This window comes from Somniosus microcephalus, unplaced genomic scaffold (assembly GCF_052327205.1).
Source record: "Somniosus microcephalus isolate GS21.2 unplaced genomic scaffold, FLI_Smic_1.0 unresolved_chr1, whole genome shotgun sequence".
NCBI classification, from domain to species: domain Eukaryota; kingdom Metazoa; phylum Chordata; class Chondrichthyes; order Squaliformes; family Somniosidae; genus Somniosus; species Somniosus microcephalus.
Window position 1 is genome coordinate 156,689,483 of NW_028225179.1, and position 24,582 is coordinate 156,714,064.

A 24,582-nucleotide genomic window follows, 5' to 3' on the forward strand; every position below is an offset into this window, starting at 1 on the left:
TTGTTATTTACTAAGTGCCCCGTTACCACATCCTCAATAATAGATTCCAGCATTGTCCCCGCTACTGATGTCAGGCTAACTGGTCTGTGGTTCCCCGTTTCCTCTCTCCCTCCTTTCCTAAATAGTGGGGTTACATTTCCTACCTTCCAAGGCGCTATATAAATGCAAGTCTTTCTTTCTAGCAGATAAAATCGATCCTCAATGCTTCAATCCCTCGAAAGATCTTCTCTGTACCTGTCATCTAAAATACTCCTTGACATTTGTGGCACTTTGTGTTTCAGGGTGAGCGGCTGCAATCATTAACACAATTCAGTTTATGGATCTCTATCTCACACCGTGTGTCACCAGAGGGTTTGTAGTCGGCAGTGAGTTCGGTTTGGAGCAAAGTGCCCTGGAATCTCGATCCCGCCCATCTCCGCCTCCTCCCTCCCTCTCTCTCCCTCCCCCCACTGCCCACACTCCAGGAACCTTCACCCTCCCGGCCAGGGTTCAATTATTCCCCTCCGTGCTCTGATAGGCTGAACTCGCCGAACTGAAGGTGTTCGGCAGCAGAAAAACATCGAAACTGAAAGCGGTTTGAATCAGGAAGTGCTGAGGGTGAACATGGCTTCCAGACAGCAGGCCGAGAGTTGGACCGAGGAGACAATTTGTCCCATTTGTCTTGATTTCTTCACCGATCCGATTTCACTGGAGTGTGGGCACAACTTCTGCCGCTCCTGTATCACACAGTGTTGGGAAAAGAAGGAGACAAACTCCTGCCCGGAATGTAGAGAGGAGTTTCCGGAAAGAAACCTCAGAGCCAGTCGGGCCTTAGCGAATCTGGCCGAGAAAGCTCGAAAATTAAAGCTGAATCCGAAAGAGAAGGAAAGTAAACTTCACTGTGAGGAACATCAGGAAGAACTGAAGCTGTTTTGTGAAACTGACAAGAAATTGATCTGTCTGGTTTGTAGAGATGCGCGGGAACACAGAGAGCACCGCTTCATGCCCATTAAAGAAGCTGTTGGAATCTACAAGGTAAAAGGGAACAGATTTGATCACCTGATTATTTTATCACATTTTCATGGTCTAACACTTTTATTCTGTGATTTTCTCTCCCAATCCCAGGATCAGCTGAAATCTTCCTTAGATTCTCTCACAAAGAAGAAATCAGCGGTTCTGGACACGGAGCGACGGCAGAAACAGAAGATTTCCGAAATTAGGGTAAATCTCCCTGTGCTGATTTTCGAAATTTGATTCGTTTTTTTTTTGTTTTAATGCGGAAAACGTATTATTTTTCACATTTCATTTGGTAGGAACAGTCGAGCAGTCTGCAGACCTGCATCACATCCGAGTTCGCTAAAATACACCAGATTCTCAGTGAGAAAGAGCAGCGTTTAATCAGAGATCTCAGGGAACAAGAGGGGAAGATTCTAGAAACAATGGAGGAAAACCTCCGAGAAATTCAAGAGAATTTAAATTCTATTCAGGAGAAACTCTCAAAGTTGCAGAAACAGATGGAGCAAAAAGACGAGCTGACATTTCTGAAGGTGAGGATTATATTTCAGTTTAGTTCAGTGAAAGTTCACAGTCACAAAATGACGGGCGAGAATTTTGAAATAAATGCAGCATTTTCCCAATAATTCGTCACTGATTTAAACCGATCGATTGTTTTCTCCATTTCTGGGCGGATCTGCTATTTTCACCGAACTAATCGACCTCCCACAAAATCTACAGGATCCCGGGAATACCTGCAACCTCCCCGGGAATGAGTTGCCGTGATCTTGATATTTAGTCTGTAATTATTTCTGTGGTGCCCAAGTTTAATAATCTCCTGAAACTCACATTCCAATCCAGTTCCAGTCCCATGTTGTGAGTGTGTGGGTGTGTCTGGTAGGGTGGGTGTGAGAGGCACTGTGTCTGGGAGTGACACTGATGTTGATTTCTAGTATCTATACTCTAATAAGATTTTTCAACTATATCCTGTTTCTATCAGAAGCATTTAATAATTTTTCATGTAATTTCTGATGGCCTGTTTTCAAATATGCCGCTCATAGAATTACACAGAATTTTACAGCACAGAGACCGGCCATTCGGCCCATCAGATCAATGTCAGTGTTTATGCTCCACACGAGCCTCCTCCCACCTTACTTCATCTCACCCTATCAATATATCCTTCTGTTCCTTTCTCCCTCATGTACTGATCTCGCTCCCTTTTAAATACATCGGTGCTATTCTCCTCAACTTGTGGTAGCGAGTTCCACATTCTAAACACTCTCTGAGTAAAGAGATTTCTCCTCAATTCTCCTTTGGATTCATTACTGACTCTCTTATATTTATGACCCCTCGCTTTAGACTCCCCACAAGTGGAAACATCTTCTCTACATCTGCCCCATCGAATCCTTTCATAATGTTAAAGACCTCGCTCAGGTCTCCTCTCAGTCTTCCCTTTTCTAGAGAATAATCTTTCCTGTTCACTCTTTCCTGTTAGTTGTACCCTCGCAGTTCTGGTATCATTCTTGTAAATCTCTTTTATACATTCTCCTGTGCTTCGATATCCTTTTTGTAATATCCTCTTTCTACCTGTGTGTGGGCAGCAGTGAGAATTGGGAATTATCAGCAGCTTGTAACAATCTGGGTGTAATTTCTGCTGTCCCGATATAGACGCTCAGTCTCTGTCAACTCAGATTGTGTTTTATTTATTTCAGGAAGAAACTCGTCAGAAGAGGAGGTAGGCCATGCTCTTTACTGAAACTCTGCACAGTTTGGTAAAATAGCTCAGAAAAGTGTTTATGGTCAATTTATAACCAATTGTTTGATATTTGCAGGATTAGCGATGACGATAATACACTGACATTAGTAGATACCGCCCTGTCTATCGAAAAATTCAACGGCCATTTACTATACGCAGTTTGGAGTGAAATGCTGGATTCCATTAACACCGGTAAAACTCATATAAGTTCCTTTGGCCTGATTTATATCTCATAATTTGATTCGTTATACATAAAAATATCATAGACAGCATCTTTTAGTACTAAGTAGTTGCAAATGAACGTGGTTAAAAGCGGGCCTGAATGGAGTTAAAGTGTTATTCACGCACCAAATCCATGTTCTAAAAAGCATCGCCTTCAACTGGTCAGCTGAAAATGTCAGCTCCCCGAACATGACCAACACAGGGACCCTCAGATGAACCACAGCCTCCAGAACCCATCGATACTTTGCACACTTCAGCAACAGGAAACACCGCCCTTCCCAGCTGAACCTTTCCTCCTCTACAATACTCATCTCCTGATCCATCTCCACCTTGTGTGTCAAACTCATGTCCGTGACCAAGGTCTGGACAGGAAGCCTGGGAGCGAGGCTTTCTCTGCCTGTTGAGGGAGGAGTGGTGAGGGGTTTGGAGTTAGCTGGTGCTCACTGTGGACCTGGGGAGCAAGCACTGGATTGCAATCCACTTCCTGAAAGTGTCACTGAGGCTTATTCTCTCAATTGTCTTGAGGAATCAGTCCAGTCGCCCCAGACAAATGTCTCTTACACATTCAGGGAGAGTATCAGGGTAGAGGTATGACAATGGTGCATCACATTGAATAACCGCTGGTGTTTTGCCTCCATATGCGGCCCCGTATAAAGCCTGTAGGTTCGGATGGACCAGGCCAAAGATATCAAGTTTATGATATTGGCCAGTATTTTCTACTCTGCATCGAGGAGAGATTTATTTTGCTATGATTAGCAATGGAGATGACCTTTCTGTCCATATGTATTAACCTGATTGTGACTAAGTTAAGTGTGTCTGTGTCCTTGTCTCCAGCACATGGTGCGGGGTTTCAGTAGGGGGAGAGTAAGCTCCGCGATTAGGGCCTTGTAAAACCCGGTAGGGTACCTATTGGTTGGTGTGGGACCAGGTCACTACTTTACCCCCAAATTGCTCCGGCTGCTTGTCCTAGTGCCCTGAGTCCACTGGAAGCTTGTCCCGTTGGGAGTGAAGAGCACAGTTTAGGTCTTCACTCATGGTTACTGTGCTATCCATACATGGGGCGAGTGTGGGGATTGCTGATGTGGGGAATGTGGGGACACCTCATTCAGAATCTCTTCTCTCTTAGGCATTCCCTCGGAACCGAGGATGACTCGCTTCCACATTAAATATTAGTTCTCAGGTGACTGATGATTCCAATGCGGGACCTACAGACTCTGTCACAGGTGGGGCAGACGGTGGTTGAAAGGGCTGGTGGGTGGGGTGCTTGGGTTGATGTGCGCTCCTTGCGCTGCCTGCGCTTGGCTTCCGCTTGCTCCTGGTGAAGAGACTCGAGGTATTCTGCACCTTCCCTGATGCTTCTCCTCCACTTTGTGCGGTCTTGGGCCAGGGATTCCCAGGTGTCGGTGGGGATGTTGCACTTTTTCAAGGAGGCTTTGAGGGTGTCCTTGGAGTGTTTCCTCTGCCCAGCTGGGGCTCTCTTGCCATGTCAGAGTTCTGAGTGGAGCGCTTTTTTGGGAGTCCCGTATTGGGCATGCGGACAATGTGACCCGTCCATCAAAGCTTCGATGCTGGGGATGTTGGCCAGAGCGAGAACACTGACGTTGGTGCGCCTATCCTGCCAATGGATTTGCAGGATCTTGCGGAGGCAGCGTTGGTGGTACCTCTTCAGTGCTTTGACGTGCCTGCTGTACATGGTCCATGTCTCTGAGACATACAGGAGGGCAGGTATCACTACTGCTCTGTAGACCATGAGCTTAGTGCTGGGTTTGAGGTCCTGGTCTTCAAACACTCTCTTCCTCAGGTGACCGAAGGCTGCACTGGCACACTGAATGCGGTGTTGGACTTCGTCATCGACATCTGCCCTTGTTGACAGTAGGCTCCCGAGGTAGGGAAAGTGGCCCACGTTGTCCAAGGCCTCATCGTGGATTTTGATAATTGGGGGGCAGTATTGTGTGGCGGGGGCAGGTTGGTAGAGGACGTTTGTTTTACGGATGTTTAGTGTAAGGCCCATGCTCTCGTACGCTTCAGTGAAGGTGTTGACCTCAGAATGTGCACAGACGCAAGCGTCATCTGCATACTGTAATTCGATGACAGAGGATGGGACGAACTTGGATCTGGACTGGAGGTGAAGGAGGTTGAACAGTTTCCCGAAAAGTTTACAGTACTGAAGCATCACTTTGTGTTCTCCTGTTATTTGAGACTCTTTAGGATGGAGCGGCCTCCTTCTCCAGGAATGCCTGTCTCAGAGTAATGGGAAGGTTCCTATTGATTAGTGTGACTATCCTCTGCTCTTGGGTCAGTAGAAGGCGGCCAGCATTGGTCCCACCCACTCACTCACAAACTTGGTGTGTTCTGAGGGCGGTGAGGAGGACCTCCTGTAGAAATGGTGCTTCCACCTATCCTTTTATGTCGATCAGTTTTGTTTTGCCTGATTATGTGCTGGAGTCTGTTGAGATTCGTGGATATAATTTTGTTGATGGACTGTATTCAGGGTGATGTCGGTTTGCTGTTTCCTCTTGTGGGTGTCTCTGAATCTGGGGCCTGCCCAGTTGTACCAGTTTTGCTTCAGTTCCTCTCCAAGCTGTTCATCCTGATCGAGTTGTGGGCCGCAGCTCTACTTTTTCACTTGAATTATTTATTCACTGCCCTGACTTACCTTTTCCCCTGTGGCAGCTCTTTTCCTCCCTGCATCTGCGGGATGTGTTCCTGATCCTCTTAGGTGTTTGTCCCCAAATACGCTAAACATACATTGGCTTCTTACAGAATAATCTGTATCCAGACACCTTTAAACGAGCTTGAAAACTTGGAAATAATGAAAGGTCGGTTTAATACGTTTCAATCATATTAAACCACCCACCACATACAGTGACTAAAATTACTGGTACAGACAGATCATACAGTGACCGTGAGATTGCTGGTACAGACAGATCATACAGTGACCGTGAGATTACTGGTACAGACCGATCATACAGTGACCGTGAGATTACTGGTACAGGCAGATCATACAGTGACCGTGAGATTGCTGGTACAGACAGATCATACAGTGACCATGAGATTACTGGTACAGACAGATCATACAGTGACCGTGAGATTACTGGTACAAACAGATCATACAGTGACCGTGAGATTACTGGTACAGGCAGATCATACAGTGACCATGAGATTACTGGTACAGACAGATCATACAGTGACCATGAGATTACTGGTACAGACAGATCATACAGTGACCGTGAGATTACTGGTACAGACAGATCATACATTGACCGTAAGATTACTGGTACAGACAGATCATACAGTGACCATGAGATTACTGGTACAGACAGATCATACAGTGACCGTGAGATTACTGGTACAGACAGATCATACAGTGACCATGAGATTACTGGTACAGACAGATCATACAGTGACCGTGAGATTACTGGTACAGACAGATCATACAGTGACCGTGAGATTACTGGTACAGACAGATCATACAGTGACCATGAGATTACTGGTACAGACAGATCATACAGTGACCGTGACATTACTGGTACAGACAGATCATACAGTGACCGTGACATTACTGGTACAGACAGATCATACAGTGACCGTGAGATTACTGGTACAGACAGATCATACAGTGACCGTGAGATTACTGGTACAGACAGATCATACAGTGACCGTGAGATTACTGGTACAGACAGATCATACAGTGACCATGAGATTACTGGTACAGACAGATCATACAGTGACCGTGACATTACTGGTACAGACAGATCATACAGTGACCATGAGATTACTGGTACAGACAGATCATACAGTGACCGTGAGATTACTGGTACAGACAGATCATACAGTGACCGTGAGATTACTGGTACAGACAGATCATACAGTGACCGTGAGATTACTGGTACAGACAGATCATACAGTGACCGTGAGATTACTGGTACAGACAGATCATACAGTGACCGTGAGATTACTGGTACAGACAGTTCAGTTCAGCTTTCAGTTCAGTTCAGTTCAGCTTTATTTGCCATATATAACCAGTACAAGTACAAGTACAATGGAATGCTTGTTCCCCGTAGGGATGCGTCAGCTATACATACAGCGCCGCGTTCAGAGTCAATACGATGTCCCTCAGCCGCTCCGTCCTCCTCCTCACCGCGGCCTCCTCCTCACTGTTGCCGGCTCCACGTGAGACTGTGAGATTACTGGTATAGACAGATCATAGAGTGACCGTGAGATTACTGGTATAGACAGATCACATTTTCTGGAATGGCTCCCACGATTGGAAAGTAGGTAATGTTTCCCCACTATTTAAGAGGTGGGAGAGAGAAAACGGGGAATTACAGACCAGTTAGCCTGACGTCAGTAGTCGGAAAAATGCTGGAATCTATTACTAACGACGTGGTAACAGGGCAGTTAGAAAATAATAATAGGGTTGGGCAGACTGAATATGGATTTATTAAAGGGAAATCGTGTTTGACAAATCTGTTATAGTTTTTTAATGTTGTAACTAGCAGAATAGGAAAGGGGGAACTGGTGAATGTGTTGTATTTGGATTTTCAGAAGGCATTCGATAAGGTGCCACACAAGAGGTTATTAACCTAAATTATGGCTTATGGAATTGGGGCTCATATACTAACATGGATTGACAGAAAACAGTGAGTAGGAATAAACGGATCATTTTCGGGTTGGCAATCTGTAACTAGTCAGGTACCGAAAGGATCAGTGCTTGGGCCTCAGCTGTTCACAATCTACATCAATGATTTGGATGAGAGGACCAAATGCAATATATCCAGGTTTGCTGATGATACAGAGCTGGGTGAGAATGTAAGTTGTGAGGAGGATGCAAGGAGGCTTTAAGTGGATATAGACAAGCTAAGTGAGTGGGCAGCAACATGGCAAATGAAATATAATGTGGACAAATGTGAAGTTATTCACTTTGGTGGGAAAATAGCAAAGCAGAGTATTTTATAAATGGTGATTGATTGTGAAATATTGGTGTTCATTGGGACCTGGGTGTCCTTGTACACGAATCACTGAAAGTTAACATGCAAGTACAGCAAGCAATTAGGAAAGCAAATGGTATGTTGGCCTTTATTACAAGAGGATCTCAGTATAAGAATAAAGATGTCTTACTGCAATTATATAGGGCCCTGGTGAGACCACACCTGGAGTATTGTGTACAGTTTAGTTCTCCTTACCTAAGGAAGGATATACTTGCCATAGAGGGAGTGCAACGAAGGTTCACCAGTCTGGTTCCTGGGATGGGGGGATTGTCCTATGAGGAGAGATTGAGTAGACTAGACCTATATTCTCTAGAGTTCAGAAGATTGAGAAGTGATCTCATTGAAACATCCAAAATTGTTACAGGGCTTGACAGGGTAGATGCAGGGAGGAGGATTCCCCTGGATGGGAGTCTAGAACCAAGGGTCACAGTCTCAGAATAAGGAGTCGGCCATTTCAGACTGAGATGAAGAGAAATTTCCTCACTCAGAGGGTGGTGAATCTTTGGAATTCTCTACCCCAGAGGGCTGTGGAGGCTCAGTCGTTGAGTATATTCAAGACAGAGATCGATAGATTTTTCAATATTAGTAGAATCAAGGGATATGGGGATAGTGCAGGAAAGTGGAGATGAGGGAGCTAATCAGCCATGATCTTATTGAATGGTGCAGCAGACTCGAAAGGCCAAATGGACTACTTCATCAGGGAGGGGGCGAGTTACCTGGACGCAGTGTTCCAGGAGGCAGTCACACCCCTTAGATTAATTCATTCAAATTTGGTCCGTGGTCAGTGACAGTTGGGTGTGACTATGAGCGAGGCAGGTATGGGGAACCAGGAGTTAGTGGTGGATGAGACTCAGCCCTTGTTCTTGTCCAATAGTTATGAGGTTTTACTCTCTGTGTGGGTGAGAGCAGGGACTGCAGTGAGGATGAGCAAACTGACCACAGCACTGTGGTACAAGTAGCCATTCAAGTGGGGGGAGCAAAAAGAAATGTGGTAGTGGTAGGGGACAGTATAGTTAGGGGGATAGACACTGCTCTCTGCAGACAAGAGCGTGAGTCCCGAAGGCTTTGTTGCCTGCCCGCTGCAAGGGCCCAGGATGTCTCCTGTGGGCTAGAGAGGAACTTAGAGTGGGAGGGGACAGATCCAATTGTCGTGGCCCATGTAGGTACCAATGACATAGGTAGGACAAAGAAAGAGGTTCTGCTGAGAGAGTATGAGCAACTAGGGGCCAAATTAAAAAGCAGAAGCACAAAGGTAATAATCTCTGGATTACTACCTGAGCCACGTGCAAATTGGATCGGCGAGATGAACGAGTGGCTCGAACATTGGTGTGGGAGAAATGGGTTTCTATTCTTGGGACACTGGCACCAGTACTGGGATAAGAGGGAGCTGTTCCGTCGGGACAGACTTAATTTGAACCAGGCTGGGGCCAGTGTCCTGGCGAATCAAATAACTAGGCTGTAGATATGGCTTTAAACTAAATAGTGTGTGGGGGGTGGGGGGGGGGAGGCTGGTGGGGTGCATACGCTGAGCAGAAATTTAAAAAGTCTTTAAAAAGAAAAATGAGAAGGCGAAAGTGCAGGGTAGCGATAGGGGTAATGATAACCAGAGTGTGACAGGACGGGACAGAGCGTATACACATAAGAGTGCATCAGAAAGTGGGGTCAAAGTAGGGAAAAATGGTAAAAAGACAAAATTAAACGCTCTATATCTGAACGCACGCAGCATTCGTAACAAGATAAATGAGTTGGCAGCTCAAATAGAAATAAATGGGTATGATCTGATAGCCATTACAGAGACGTGGTTGCAAGGTGTCCAAGGCTGGGAACTGAATATTCAGGGGTATTTGCCATTTCGTAAGGATAGGCAGAAAGGAAAAGGAGGTGGTGTAGCTCTGTTAATAAGGGATAAGATCAGTGCAGTAATGAGAAATGATATTGATTAGAAGATCAAGATGTAGAATCAGTTTGGGTGGAGATAAGAAATAATGGCCTAGAAATTCAGTTGCGTTCGCCAGCCGTTAACGCCATAAGAGGGGTAGATTTCCAGCGCTAGGCACTTAGCGCCCGGGCGCAGGCCGATCTGCGCCTACGCCCAACTTCAGTTGACATTTAGCGCCGGCGCAAAGTGTTTGCGCCCACTCAGCTGCGCGCGCAGCTTCTGACGTCATTTCGTCGTGCAACGCTGTTTGTGCGCCCCAAACCGGAAATTCAGTGGCGCCCGCCCAATGTGGGCGTGGCGCTGTTAAGAACTGTGAAGTGGAACGCAGCAGAGGCCCTGCGGGCCTCGGGGAGCGCTAATTAAAGGGCACTTACACTGAACTATAAAGGCCAGCCATTTTGCTGCAATGACTTCAGTGCTTTGGATTTCTGTACAGAGACCAAGGAACAGACCTTACTGATTTGGGACAACATAGGAGAGGTATTTTTGGCTTCTGGCCAGAGCTTGGAAATTTGACTCTTGTGATTTCACTGTTTGCAAGTTTATTATGGGGGCTGCATGGGGTTCCAACCCTCAGTTCCAGCATTATGTGCGAAGGGCTCGCAGACGCTGTGTGAGAGGGGCAGCCATGCCTAGACGCAGAGGGGCCATCAGGCGTCGGCAACGTAGGCCTTACCCACTCAGGGAATACCGGCAGCAGGTGTCCTATCTCACCATGACTGCCGCGCATTGTGTTAAGAGGCTGCGCTTCAGAAGGGAGGTGGTTGCAGAGATCTGCCAGCTGCTTCACAGAGATCTGTGTCCACAGCTGATGTGCAGGACCTCTCTGTCGGTGGAAGTGAAGGTCACGGTGGCTCTGAACTTTTATGCAAGCGGCTCCTTCCAAGCCGCTGCTGGGGACATAGCGAACATCTCCCAGTTCGCCGTGCATCGCTGCATCCGGCAGGTCACCGATGCCCTTTTCACAAGGAGACACCAATTCATCTCCTTCCCCATGACCCTAGAGAGGCAGGAGCAGCGTGCAGTCGGATTTGCCAGGATCGCCGACTTCCCCATGGTGCAGGGCGCCATTGACTGCACGCATGTGGCTATGCGGGCACCCATCGACAATGCCGAGGATTACCGCAACCGGAAGGGCTACCATTCCCTCAATGTACAGCTGGTGTGTGACCACAAGCAGCGCATCCTAGCTGTCAATGCCCGCTTTCCAGGAAGCAGCCACGATGCATTTATCCTGCGCCAGACTACTGTGGCTGACATGTTCGAGGCACAGCCTCCACCAAGGGGATGGCTTATTGGGGACAAGAGCTACCCTTTGTGTACATGGCTCATGACCCCGCTCCGCGCGCCCAGGACCCCTGCTGAGGAGGCATACAACGAAAGCCATCAAGCCACAAGGAACATCATAGAGCAAATGATTGGCGTCCTCAAGCAACGGTTCCGCTGCCTGGATCGTTCCGGCGGATCTCTACAGTATTCGCCGGATAGAGTCTCCCAGTTCGTCGTCATTTGCTGCATGCTGCACAACCTGGCTATCCGCAGGACTCAGGCACTGCCACCTCACGTTGGACCACCACCTCAGGAGGACGAGCAGGAGGACCATGAGGAGGAGGAGGAGGAGTACCAGCCCAGGGGGGAGCCACAAGGTCCAAGGGCCGTCCGCCGGCGGCTTATTGAACGGCACTTCTAGGCCCCCTGTCAGGGAATGGCTTGTGGCAATGAACGCACCTGAATGCAGCCGCTCCGCAAGCCCTCAGCCGGTTAACGCAACAACCACTTGAAACATGACACCTGGACAAGCTGAATAAATAAAAAGCTTTATTTAACAAACTCAGGGCCCTTCCCACATGAAACAGAGAAACAGACAAGACCCCCAAAAAACAGTCAAAAACATATCTCACTCCCACAACCTGGGGAGGAATAACAAAACTTGTCAAAACATTTGCCTTCATCTTCGGCCTTCCCAAAATAAGCCCCCCCCCCCAGAACACAAACACCCCCATATAAAAAAAACAGTTGGCAACACACTCTACTTGGTGTGCCAAGAGGGCGAGTCCTTGTGCAGGCTTCTCCGGCCCCTGCCCGACCTGTTGCTCCGCCTCAACCTGGGCCCTGTGGGTGTGGCAAGGCTGGGGGAAGGCTCCTGAGGGGCACACTGCGTGACGGCAGATGCCCTTGGGGGTCGGCCTAGACGAGGTCCGGCCCTGGAGGGGCCGGCTGCTGACTGCTGCAGCTGTGGCTGGGCAGCATCAGTCTCTGCATCAGCTCGTCGCACCTTGGCTGGGGGAGTGGCAGTGGCGGCTGCAGCAATGGGGGCAAGCTGGCTGATGCCAGGCGCTCGCTGGTCGCCAGAGACACTGGCACTCGGCCGGGCTGGCACTGCAGCAAGCGCAGCAATCTGGTGGAGGCCAGACCGCTGTGCTGCAGCAGGGCGGCGGGTGCCCTGGCGATGCTTCCGTGACACCGTGAGTGTGGCAGAAGTGAGTGCCCGAACTGCCCTGGTCTGTGCCCGCATCAGATCAGCCAGTGTCTGCACGGCACCACTCATGAACTCGCGACTCGCGTCCTGTGCTGCCGCGAGTTGGTCGACACCCCTGGCCTGTGCTGCCGCGAGTTGGTCAACACCCCTGGCCTGTGAGTCCCCGAAAGCGGCCACACTATGAGCCAGGGACTCAATGGCCTAAGGCATCTGTCCCACAACCCCCATGAACTCGTTGTGGCGCCGCTCCGAGGCCGCGGACATTTCATCAAGGAGGCGCACCTCCTGGGCGAGGACCGTCTCCGGACTGGAGGGCGGACTCTCCCTCTGGGGAGAAGGCCGCCGAGCTGCCCGACCCTTCCCGCGTGCCTGGACGCCACTGGGCGCAGCAACTGCCCTCCCCTGCAACACTTCCCCCCTCTGGGGAGAAGGCAGCTATGCTGCCCGACCCTTCCCGCGTGCCTGGACGCCACTGGGCCCAGCAACTGCCCTCCCCTGCAACACTTCCCCCCTCTGGGGAGAAGGCAGCCGTGCTGCCCGACCCTTCCCGCGTGCCTGGACGCCACTGGGCCCAGGAGCTACACCCCCCTGCAACACTTCCCCCTGGCTCTCCTCCAGGCAAGACGTCTCCCCTCCATTGCCATCCCCTGGCGCGGATGAGGGTTCCCCCGATGTGCCGCCTTCCTCTTGGTCCTCGTCGTCCTCCTCTTCCGAGGGACTGGCACTCTCAGCTTCATGGACCTCCTCCTCACCAGCTGAAAGCAGGAAGGCACAAGAGTAGCTTTAGAGTGAGGACAGGGCGTCAGCGAGGGAGGCATGAGTGGTGGCATTATGCGCATTGGTCAGACAGTGGCAAAGGATGTAGATCTGAAGCGCAAGGGGAACGAGAGAGGTCCAAACGGTCATGTCCTTACCATTGGGGCCCAGCACAGGGTCCGCATCACCAATAGCAACGGGGCCAACCACCCGGCCACGCATGAGTCGAGCCACGCGCTCCTCCAGCTCACTGAGCTCCTGGAACTGGGCACGGCCTCCCCCGGTGACATTCCGGCTCTTCATATTCTGGGCCAGCTTGGCCTGCAAGAGAAAGGACGGCCTCTAATTACAGTGTGGTGCCCTGTTGTTGTGTGCACTGCCTCCCATGGTGGAATAGCTTGGCCAGTGTGGTGCCCTGTTGTTGTGTGCACTGCCTCCCATGGTCGAATAGCTTGGCCAGTGTGTAAAATGCAGAAAGTGCTATTGATGATCATGCCAGTGCCATAGCTGCGGGAGGAGGGATGGCCATTAGGCCTTTGAGGTCCCTTTGCCCATAATGTGAGGTGCACATGCAAGGATGAGGAGGACACTGGAAAGGCTACTCACCTTGACCAACCGAGTGAGGTCGTTGTACTTCTTGCGGCATTGGTCACCAGTCCTGGGGACATCGCTGGTGGCTGAGACCCTCTGGGCGATTTCCCTCCAGGCTCTCCTGAACTGCCTCCTGGGAGCCTTCTTGCCACTGTCCGGGCACAAGATCTCTCTTCTCTTTTCCAAACCCCTAAGCAGCACCCACAAAGCAGGCTCTGAGAAGAGCTGCGCTCGTTCATGGGCCTTCTGCATGGCTTCAGGCGCTATTTGGGTCCACCAGCAGTGTTGAGGCCTAGCTGCAGGGCTCCACTATCCAGGGCGTGGCAGCAGACCAAGTCGACCCTTCCCCCTTTAAGAGCTGGCCGGCGTCAGGGTGTCTGCTGTCAATCAAAACATGACCGCACCTGCGCTGCGCCCAGCCTCGGCGGTATCAGTCCGCACCGCCGGCTTAGCGCCTAAAGATAGGAGTGCAACGCCAGTTTCAGCGCTCGCCCAAACTCCTTGGCCAAATCTACTGAATTTCGGCGAAGTGGCCTACACTTTCCGGCGGGCGCTAACTTTAGCGGCCGCCCGACTTTAGCGCCCCAAAAGTGGCGCGACTGAATTTCTAGGCCAATAAGTGTAAGAAGTCTCTGGTGGGAGAAGTCCACAGGCCCCGACACAGTATCCACTCTGTAGGACACAGTATAAATGAAGAAATAATAGAGGCTTGTAAGAAAGGTATGGCAATAATTATTGGAGATTTTAATCTTCATACTGATTGGGCAAAGCAAACTGGCAAAGGTAGACTTGAGGAAGAGTTCTTCGAGTGTATACGGGATGGTTTCTTGGAACAATACGTTGTGGAATTGATGCGCCATCAATTACTCAAAAGACTGAGGTTAAGCGAGTAACAACCAGGCTTTCATTAACTAAAGAGTGAAGGTCTTGTCTCGAGTGGTCGACCCGTCCAGAATACTAAGGGACTGGGAGGTAGTCACTTATATACCTGGAATAGTGGGAGGAGTCAGCCGAGGCATGTCCAGACCTGTACCTAGTGGAATACACATACACATACAGACAGGTATAACAGTGGTTTACCACATTCACCCCTTGTTTAAAAATGAGTCCGGCGGGGTGAAGCGTATTTAAAAGTTCGTGTATTGGAGTCTCTCCGGAGGTCTTGTCTGCCGCTGTGATCGACGTGGCGACGGCAGGGGTGGTGGAGCTTCAGGCGTCGCGTCCCGTGTAGGCTGGAGCCCTGGAGTGTAGTCCTTGTGGGTGACGGTCCAAGGCGAGCCGGCTGCTGGGTTTGGATATCGGGTCGTGGGGGGGGGGTGGTAATGGGTAGTGGGTTACAGCGGTCCCCGAGGGTGTCGTGGGGGGGGTGGTAATGGGTAGTGGGTTACAGCGGTCCCCGAGGGTGCGAGGTCTCGTATGGAGACTGTGTCCTCCCGCCCGTCCGGGTATGCAATGTAAGCGTACTGGGGGTTGGCGTGGAGGAGGTCGACCCTCTCGACCAGGGGGTCCATTTTATTGGTCCTCACGTGTCTTCTCAGTAGTACCGGCCCTGGGGACGTCAGCCATGGCGGTAACGATGTCCCCGATGTGGACTTCCTTGGGAAGACAAACATTTTCTCGTGAGGGGTGGCATTGGTGGCAGTGCAGAGCAGTGACCGAATCGAGTGGAGTGCATCGGGGAGCACCTCCTGCCAGCGGGAGGTCGGGAGGCCCCTAGACTTTAAGGCTAGTAGGGCGGCCTTCCAAACTGTTGCATTCTCTCTTTCCACCTGTCCGTTCCCCCGGGGGTTGTAACTGGTGGTCCTGCTTGTGGCTATACCCCTAGCGAGCAGGTACTGGCGGAGTTCGTCGCTCATAAACGATGAGCCCCGGTCGCTATGGATATAGCTGGGGAAACCGAACAGGGTGAAGAGGCTGTTCAGAGATTTAATGACCGTGGCACTGGTCATGTCCGGGCGGGGGATAGCGAACGGGAACCGGGAGTACTCGTCAATGATGTTGAGGAAGTACACATTGCGGTCGGAGGAGGGGAGAGGCCCTTTGAAATCGACGCTCAGGCGTTCGAAAGGGCGAGTGGCTTTTATCAGGTGGGCTCTGTCTGGTGTATAAAAGTGCGGTTTGCACTCAGCGCAGACTTGGCAGTTCTTGGTCATGGTCCTGACCTCCTCGATGGAGTAAGGCAGGTTGCGGGCCTTGATGAGGTGGAAGAACCTGGTGACCCTCGGGTGGCAGAGGTCATTGTGGAGGGCCCTCAGCCTATCGATCTGCGCGCTGGCGCAGGTGCCACGCGATAGGGCATCTGGGGGTTCATTGAGCTTCCCAGGCCGGTACAAGATCTCGTAATTGTAGGTGGAAAGTTCGATTCTCCACCTCAAGATCTTGTCATTTTTGATTTTGCCCTTCTGCTTGTTGTTGAACATAAAAGCAACTGAACGCTGGTCAGTGAGCAGGGTAAATCGTTTTCCGGCCAGGTAGTGCCTCCAATGATGCACAGCCTCCACGATAGCCTGGGCCTCCTTCTCGACCGCGGAGTGTCTGGTCTCCGGGCCCTGGAGGGTTCGTGAGAAGAATGCCACAGGTCTCCCCGCCTGATTAAGGGTGGCGGCCAGAGCGAAGTCGGACGCATCGCTTTCCACCTGGAAGGGGATGGATTCGTCCACTGCGTTCATGGTGGCTTTGGCAATGTCTTCCTTGATACGGTGGAAGGCTAAGCGGGCCTCTGCCGTCACGGGAAAAGAGGTGGACTTGATCAGCGGACGGGCTTTGTCTGCATAGTAGGGGACCCACTGGGCGTAATAGGAGAAAAACCCTAGGCACCTCTTCAGAGCTTTTAGGCAGTGGGGCAGTGGGAGTTCCATAAGGGGACGCATCCGGTCCGGGTCGGGACCGATGACCCCGTGTTCCACAACACAGCCAAGGATGGCGAGGCGGTCTGTGCGGAATATGCACTTCTCCTTGTTATATGTCAGGTTCAGGAGTTGGGCGGTGCGGAGGAATTTCTCGAGGTTTGCGTCATGGTCCTGCAAGTCATGGCCGCAGATGGTCACATTATCTAGGTAAGGGAAAGTGGCCTGCAGCTCGTTTTGATCGACCATCCGGTCCATCTCCCTTTGGAAGACGGAGACCCCGTTAGTAACGCCGAAGGGAACCCTAAGGAAGTGATAGAGGCGGCCGTTTGCCTCAAAAGCAGTATACTGGCGGTCTTCAGGGCTGATGGGGAGCTGGTGGTACGCTGATTTCAGGTCAATGGTCGAAAAGACGCGGTACTGCGCGATCTGGTTGACCATGTCAGCTATGCGGGGGAGTGGGTAGGCGTCCAGCAGGGTGTAGCGGTTTATTGTTTGGCTGTAGTCGATGACCAGGCGTTGTTTCTCGCCGGTCTTAACGACTACAACCTGGGCTCGCCAGGGGCTGGAGCTGCCCTCAATAATCCCCTCCTTCAGGAGCCGTTCCACTTCGGTTTTGATGAAAACCCTGTCCCCGGCACTGTATCGCCTGCTCTTTGTGGCGATGGGCTTACAGTCGGGGGTGAGGTTAGCAAACAGTGGGGGGGGTGGGACTCTGAGTGTGGAGAGGTTGCATCTGGTGCGCGGCGGGCAATTTGGAGGCTGCTGGCTGCGGACTGTGAGTGGGGGGAGGGGGCCACCGTACACCATCGTAACGCTTTTGAGGTGGCACTGGAAATCCAACCCCAGTAGAACGGCAGCGCAGAGGTCGGGCAGGACCAGGAGTTTAAAATTATTGAACACAGTCCCGTCTACTACTAGTGTCACCACGCAGTAGCCGCCAATGTCCGCTGACTGGGACTCGGAGGCCATAGAAATCCGCTGGTGCGCAGGCAGGACTGGGAGAGAGCAACGCCGCACCGTGTCGGGGTGGATGAAGCTCTCTGTGCTCCCGGAGTCAAAAAGGCAGTTTATTGCATGGCCGTTTACCTTAACGTCCATTTTGGACCGAGCTAGCTGGTGCGGTCTCGTTTGGTCCAGCGTCACAGAGGCCAGCGTAGGGGTCGGTGTGTCGCTGCGAGTATCAGATGGGGGGGGGGTTGGCGATCTGCTGCGTCCCGGCTGGTGTCCAAGATGGCGGCGTCCATGATTCCCATGTGGCTGGAGTCGTCCAAGATGTCTGCTGCTGCGGTGGTTCGCACATGGCTGGGGAGGCCCAAGATGGCGGCCTGCACGGCCCACACGCGGCGCTGTTGGGGGCCCAAGATGGCGGCTCGCACGGCTCACACGCGGCGCTGCTGGCGTTCGGGGTGGCTTTGGACTTGCAGACGCTGGCGTAGTGTCCCTTTTTCCCGCAGCCCGAGCAGGTCGCATTCTTCGCCGGGCAGCGCGCTCTGGGGTGTTTGGCCTGGCCACAGAAGTAGCATTTCTGGCCTTGGGATACTGCTGTCTGGCTTTGGGGCACTGCTGCAGTAGTTGGGCCATTGTTGGGCTGTGGCTGGGGTGGCACGGTGCTATGGGGCTGTCCTACCATGTCCCAGGTTGTCGTTCCCCGCGGCGTCCACGGTGCAGAGGAGTAGGCATCCATGCCCCGGAAGGCTGCGTCCAGCGTTAGTGCGATGTCGGAGGCTTTGTCGAGGGTGAGGTCACTCTGCTCCAGCAGTCGCTGTCGGGTGTAGTTGGACCTGTGGCCCGCTACGAAGGCATCCCGGATCAGTTCCTCCGTGTACTTAGTGGGCGTTACCGCCTTACACCCACAGGCCCGGCCAAGCACGGACAGTGCTTGGAGGTATTCCTCAGTCGATTCCCCAGGTTGTTGCTTGCGACTCCCCAGAAGGTGCCTAGCATATACTTCGTTCACAGGGTGCGTGTACTGGGTCTTGAGGAGCTGGAGGGCGGCTGTGTACGAGGTCGCGTCCCGGATGACTGAGTACACTCGGTGGTTCACCTTGGAGAACAGGACAGACAGTTTGTCCGCATCCGTTTCGACCGCAGTGGAGGCAGTCAGGAATGTCTCGAAGCACGTGAGCCACTGAGCAAACTTGGTGGAAGCGTCCGCTTCCCGACTGTCCAGGTCCAGGCATGCTGGTGTGAGGATCTTCTCCATTATAAAAAATTTAGTTAATAAAATTGATGCGCCATCAATTACTCAAAAGACTGAGGTTGAGCGAGTAACAACCAGGCTTTTATTAACTAAAGAATGAAGGTCTTGTCTCGAGTGGTCGACCCGTCCAGAATACTAAGGGACTGGGAGGTAGTCACTTATATACCTGGAATAGTGGGAGGAGTCAGCCGAGGCATGTCCAGACCTGTACCTAGTGGAATACACATACAGACACAGACAGGTTATAACAGTGGTTTACCACAGGAACTAACCAGGGAGAAGACTATTTTAGATCTGGTAATGTGTAACGAGGCTAGATTAATTAATGATCTCGTAGTGAAGGATCCTCTTGTGAAACATAGAAGCATAGAAGATAGGAGCAGGAGTAGGCCATTCGGCCCTTCGAGCCTGCTCCGCCATTCAATGAGATCATGGCTGATCATCCAAATTCAGTACCCTGTCCCTGCCTTCTCCCCATATCCCTTGATTCCTTTAGCCTTAAGAAATATATCCAACTCTTTCTTGAATATATTTAATGAACTGGCCTCCACCGCCCTCTGTGGCAGAGAATTCCACAGGTTCACCACTCTCTGGGTGAAGAAATTCCTCCTCATTTCAGTCCTAAATGGCTTACCCCTTATCCTTAGACTATGACCCCTAGTTCTGGACTCCCCGGCCATCAGAAACATCCTTCCTGCATCTAGTCTGTCCAGGCCTGACAGAATTTTATAGGTTTCGATGAGATCCCCTCTCAATCTTCTAAACTCCAGTGAGTATAAGCCCAATCGACACAATCTCTCCTCATACTTCATTCCTGCCATCCCAGGTATCAGCCTGGTGAATCTTCGCTGCACTCCTTCCATGGCAAGAAAGTCCTTCCTCAGGTAAGGTGACCAAAACTGCACACAATACTCAAGGTGTGGTCTCACCAAGGCCCTGTACAACTGTAGCAAGACATCCTTGTTCCTGTACTCGAACCCTCTTGCTATGAAGGCCAACATACCATTTGCCTTCTTAACCGCCTGCTGCACCTGCATGCTTACCTTCAGCGACTGGTGCACAAGAACACCCAGGTCTCGGCACTTTCCCTTCTCGCAATCTATTGCCATTCAAATAATAATCTGCCTTCCTGTTTTTGCCACCAAAGTGGATAACCTCACATTTATCCACATTATAATGCATTTGCCATGTTTCTGCCCAATCACCCAACCTGTCCAAATCGTACTGGAGTTTCACTACATCCTCCTCACAGCATACCCTCCCACCCAGCTTTGTGTCGTCTGCAAATTTGGAGATATTACATCCAATTCCCTCGTCCAGATCATTAATATATATTGTGAACAGCTGGGGTCCTAGGACCGATCCTTGCGGTACCCCACTAGTCACTGCCTGCCACTCGGAAAACGACCCGTTTATTTTAACTCTTTGCTTTCTGTCCGCCAACCAGTTCTCTATCCAAGTCAATACCTTGCCCCCAATCCCATGTGCCTTAATTTTGCACGCTAATCTCTTATGCGGGACCTTATCGAAAGCCTTCTGAAAGTCCAAATACACCACATCCACTGGTTCTCCCTTATCTATTTTACCAGTTACATCCTCAAAAAATTCCAGTAGATTAGTCAAGCATGATTTACCTTTTGTAAATCCATGTTGACTTTGTCCGATCCTGTCACTGCTTTCCAAGAGTGATCATAGCATGGTAGAATTTCAAATTCAGTTTGAGGGTGAGAAAGCTAGGTTCAGACTAGTGTCCTGAACTTAAATAAAGGTAATTACAAAGGTATGAAGGCAGACTTGGTTAAAGTGGACTGGGAAAATATATTACAGGGTAAGACTGTAGAAAAGCAGTGGCAAACATTTAAGGATATATTTCATAACTCTCAGCAAAGATATATTCCAGTGAGAAAGAAAGACTCTAAGAGAAGGATGAACCATCCGTGGCGAACTAAGGAAGTAAAGGATGGTATCAAATTGAAAACAAAAGCATACAATGTTGCAAAGAATAGTGGAAGGCCAGAGGTTAGGGAAATTAAAAAATGAGCAAAGGACGACTAAGAAAATGATAAAGAGAGAGAAGATAGCTTCTGAGAGTAAGCTAGCAAGAAATATAAAAACAGACAGTAAGAGCATCTACAGGTATATAAAAGGAAGAGAGTAGCTAAAGTAAATGCTGGTCCCCTAGAGGATGAGTCTGGGGAATTAATAATGGGAAACAGGGAAATGGCAGAGACTTTGAACAAATATTTTGTATCAGTCTTCACGGTAGAAGACACTACAAGCTTCCCAATAATGGATAATCAAGGAGCTATTGGGGTGGGCGGGGGACTTAAAACAATCACTATCTCTATAGAGAAAGTACTAGGCAAACTAATGGGCCTAAAGGTGGACAAGTCCCCTGGACCCAATAGCCTGCATCCTAGAGTCTTAAAAGAGGTGGCTGCAGAGATAGTGGATGCATTTTTTGTAATCAACCAAAATTCCCTGGATTCTGGCGAGGTCCCAGCGGACTGAAAAACCGCAAATGTAACGCCTGTATTTAAGAAAAGAGGGAGACAGAAAGCAGGCAACTATCGACCAGTTAGCCTAACATCTGTCATTGGGAATATGCTGGAGTCCATCATTAAGGAAATGGTAACAGGAAAATTAAAAAATCATAATATTGTCAAGCAGAGTCAGCATGGTTTTATGAAAGGGAAACCACGTTTGACAAATTTTCTGGAGTTCTTTGAGGATGTAACTAGCAGGGCTGATAAAGGGGAACCAGTAGATCTCGTGTATTTGGATTTCCAGAAGGCATTCTATAAGGTGCCATATAAAAGGTTATTACATAAGATAAGAGTTCACGCGGTTGGGGGTTATATATTAACATGGATAGAGGATTGGCTAACTAACAGAAAACAGACAGTCGGGATAAATGGGTCATTTTCAGGTTGGCAAACTGTAACTAGTGGGGTGCCGCAGGGATCAGTGCTGGGGCCTCAACTATTTACAATCTATATTAATGACTTGGATGAAGGGACCGAGTGTAATGTAGCCAAATTTGCTGATGATACAAAGATAGGTGGGAAACAAATTGTGTGGAGGACGCAAAGAATCTCCAAAGAAATATAGATAGGCTAAGTGAGTGCACAAAAATCTGGCAGATGGAGTTTAATTTGGGAAAATGCGAAGTTATCCACTTTGGTAGGAAAACTAAAAAAGCACATTATTATTTAAATGGGGAGAGATTACAAAATGCTGAGGTACAGAGGGATCTGGGGTTCCTTGTACATGAATCACAAAAAGCTAGCATGCAGGTACAGCAAGTAATTAGAAAGGCCAATGGAGTGTTGGCCTTTATTGCAAAGGGAATGGTGTATAAAAGTAGGGAAGTCCTGTTACAGCTGTACAGGGCATTGGTGAGACCACACCTGGAGTACTGCGTACAGTTTTGGTCTCCTTATTTAAGGAAGGATATACTTGCATTAGAGGCAGTTCAGAGAAGGTTCACTAGGTTGATTCCTGAGTTGAAGGGGTTGTCTTATGAGGAAAGGTTGAGCAGGTTGGGCCGATACTCATTGGGGTTTAGAAGAATGAGAGGGGATCTTATAGAAACATATAAGATTCTGAAGGGGCTTGACAGGGTAGATGCAGAAAGGATGTTTCCCATCGTGGGGGAATCAAGAACTAGGGGGGCATAATTTCAGAATAAGGAGTCCCCGATTTAATATTGAGATGAGAAGGAATTTCTTCTCCCAGAGGGTCGTCAATCTTTGGTATTCTCTTCCCTAGAGAGCTGTGGAGGCTGGGTCATTGAATATATTTAAGGTGGAGATAGACAGATTTTTGAACGAGAAGGGAGTCAAGGGTTACGGGGAGCGAGCAGGGAAGTGGAGTTGAGGTCAAGATCAGATCAGCCATGATCTTATTGAATGGTGGAGCAGGCTCGAGGGGCCGAATGACCTCCTCCTGCTCCTATATCTTATGTTCTTATGTTATGTTCAGAGGGACCCTGGTTCCAAATGATTCGAGGTTGACCCGTATTGGGGACAGTGATTTAACTTTATTCAGCACAAGCAAGACTTAATTCACTACAGTATTCAAGCAGCAGTTACAGTGTATAATTGAGACTTATATTACCACTCATACTCTGGGTACAAGCCGCAACTGTGAGTAAGCTGCACCCTGTGTCTCTTGTCTCTCATCTCTTCTCGTCTCCCGGGTGTCTCCTTGTTTCTTCCTGAATTCTTCTACTGTGTCTCTGAAATGTTCTACTCCTGGAATCTCCTACTCCTGGAATCTCCTACCCCTGGAATCTCCTGCTCCTGGAATCTCCTACTCCTGGAATCTCCTACTCCTGGAATCTCCTACCCCTGGAATCTCCTACCCCTGGAATCTCCTACTCCTGGAATCTTCTACTCCTGGAATCTTCTACTCCTGGAATCTTCTACTCCTGGAATCTCCTACTCCTGGAATCTTCTACTCCTGGAATCTCCTACTCCTGGAATCTCCTACTCCTGGAATCTCCTACTCCTGGAATCTCCTACTCCAGAAATCTCCTACTCCAGGAATCTCCTACTCCTGGAATCTTCTACTCCTGGAATCTCCTACTCCTGGAATCTCCTACTCCTGGAATCTTCTACTCCTGGAATCTCCTACTCCTGGAATCTCCTACTCCTGGAATCTCCTACTCCTGGAATCTCCTACTCCTGGAATCTCCTACTCCTGGAATCTCCTACTCCTGGAATCTCCTACTCCAGAAATCTCCTACTCCTGGAATCTCCTACTCCAGAAATCTCCTACTCCTGGAATCTTCTACTCCAGAAATCTCCTACTCCTGGAATCTTCTACTCCTGGAATCTCCTACTCCTGGAATCTCCTGCTCCTGGAATCTCCTACTCCTGGAATCTCCTACTCCTGGAATCTCCTACTCCTGGAATCTCCTACTCCTGGAATCTTCTACTCCTGGAATCTCCTACTCCTGGAATCTCCTACTCCTGGAATCTCCTACTCCTGGAATCTCCTACTCCTGGAATCTCCTACTCCTGGAATCTCCTACTCCTGGAATCTCCTACTCCAGGAATCTCCTACTCCTGGAATCTCCTGCTCCAGAAATCTCCTACTCCTGGAATCTCCTACACCTGGAATCTCCTACTCCTGGAATCTTCTACTCCTGGAATCTTCTACTCCTGGAATCTCCTACTCCTGGAATCTCCTACTCCTGGAATCTTCTACTCCTGGAATCTCCTACTCCAGAAATCTCCTACTCCTGGAATCTCCTACTCCTGGAATCTTCTGCTCCAGGAATCTCCTGCTCCAGAAATCTCCTACTCCTGGAATCTCCTACTCCTGGAATCTTCTACTCCTGGAATCTCCTACTCCTGGAATCTTCTACTCCTGGAATCTCCTACTCCTGGAATCTTCTACTCCTGGAATCTCCTACTCCTGGAATCTTCTACTCCTGGAATCTCCTACTCCTGGAATCTTCTACTCCTGGAATCTCCTACTCCTGGAATCTTCTACTCCTGGAATCTTCTACTCCTGGAATCTCCTACTCCTGGAATCTCCTACTCCTGGAATCTTCTACTCCTGGAATCTCCTACTCCAGAAATCTCCTACTCCTGGAATCTCCTACTCCTGGAATCTTCTACTCCTGGAATCTCCTACTCCTGGAATCTTCTACTCCTGGAATCTCCTACTCCTGGAGTCTTCTACTCCTGGAATCTCCTACTCCTGGAATCTTCTACTCCTGGAATCTCCTACTCCTGGAATCTTCTACTCCTGGAATCTCCTACTCCTGGAATCTTCTACTCCTGGAATCTTCTACTCCTGGAATCTCCTACTCCTG

General features: G+C 49.8%; 1 pseudogene across 1 annotated transcript in view; it reads left to right on the plus strand.

Moving 5' to 3' along the window:
* Nucleotides 1-462: 462 nt before the first annotated feature.
* LOC147096314 (zinc-binding protein A33-like) overlaps nt 463-24,582 on the plus strand; it is a 39,614-nt pseudogene continuing 15,494 nt past the window's right edge. Inside the window, exons 1-5 of the transcript XR_015074596.1 lie at nt 463-1,014; nt 1,105-1,200; nt 1,293-1,559; nt 2,664-2,707; nt 2,805-2,920. The product of XR_015074596.1 is annotated as a zinc-binding protein A33-like (transcript). The remainder of the gene's footprint in view (nt 1,015-1,104; nt 1,201-1,292; nt 1,560-2,663; nt 2,708-2,804; nt 2,921-24,582) is intronic.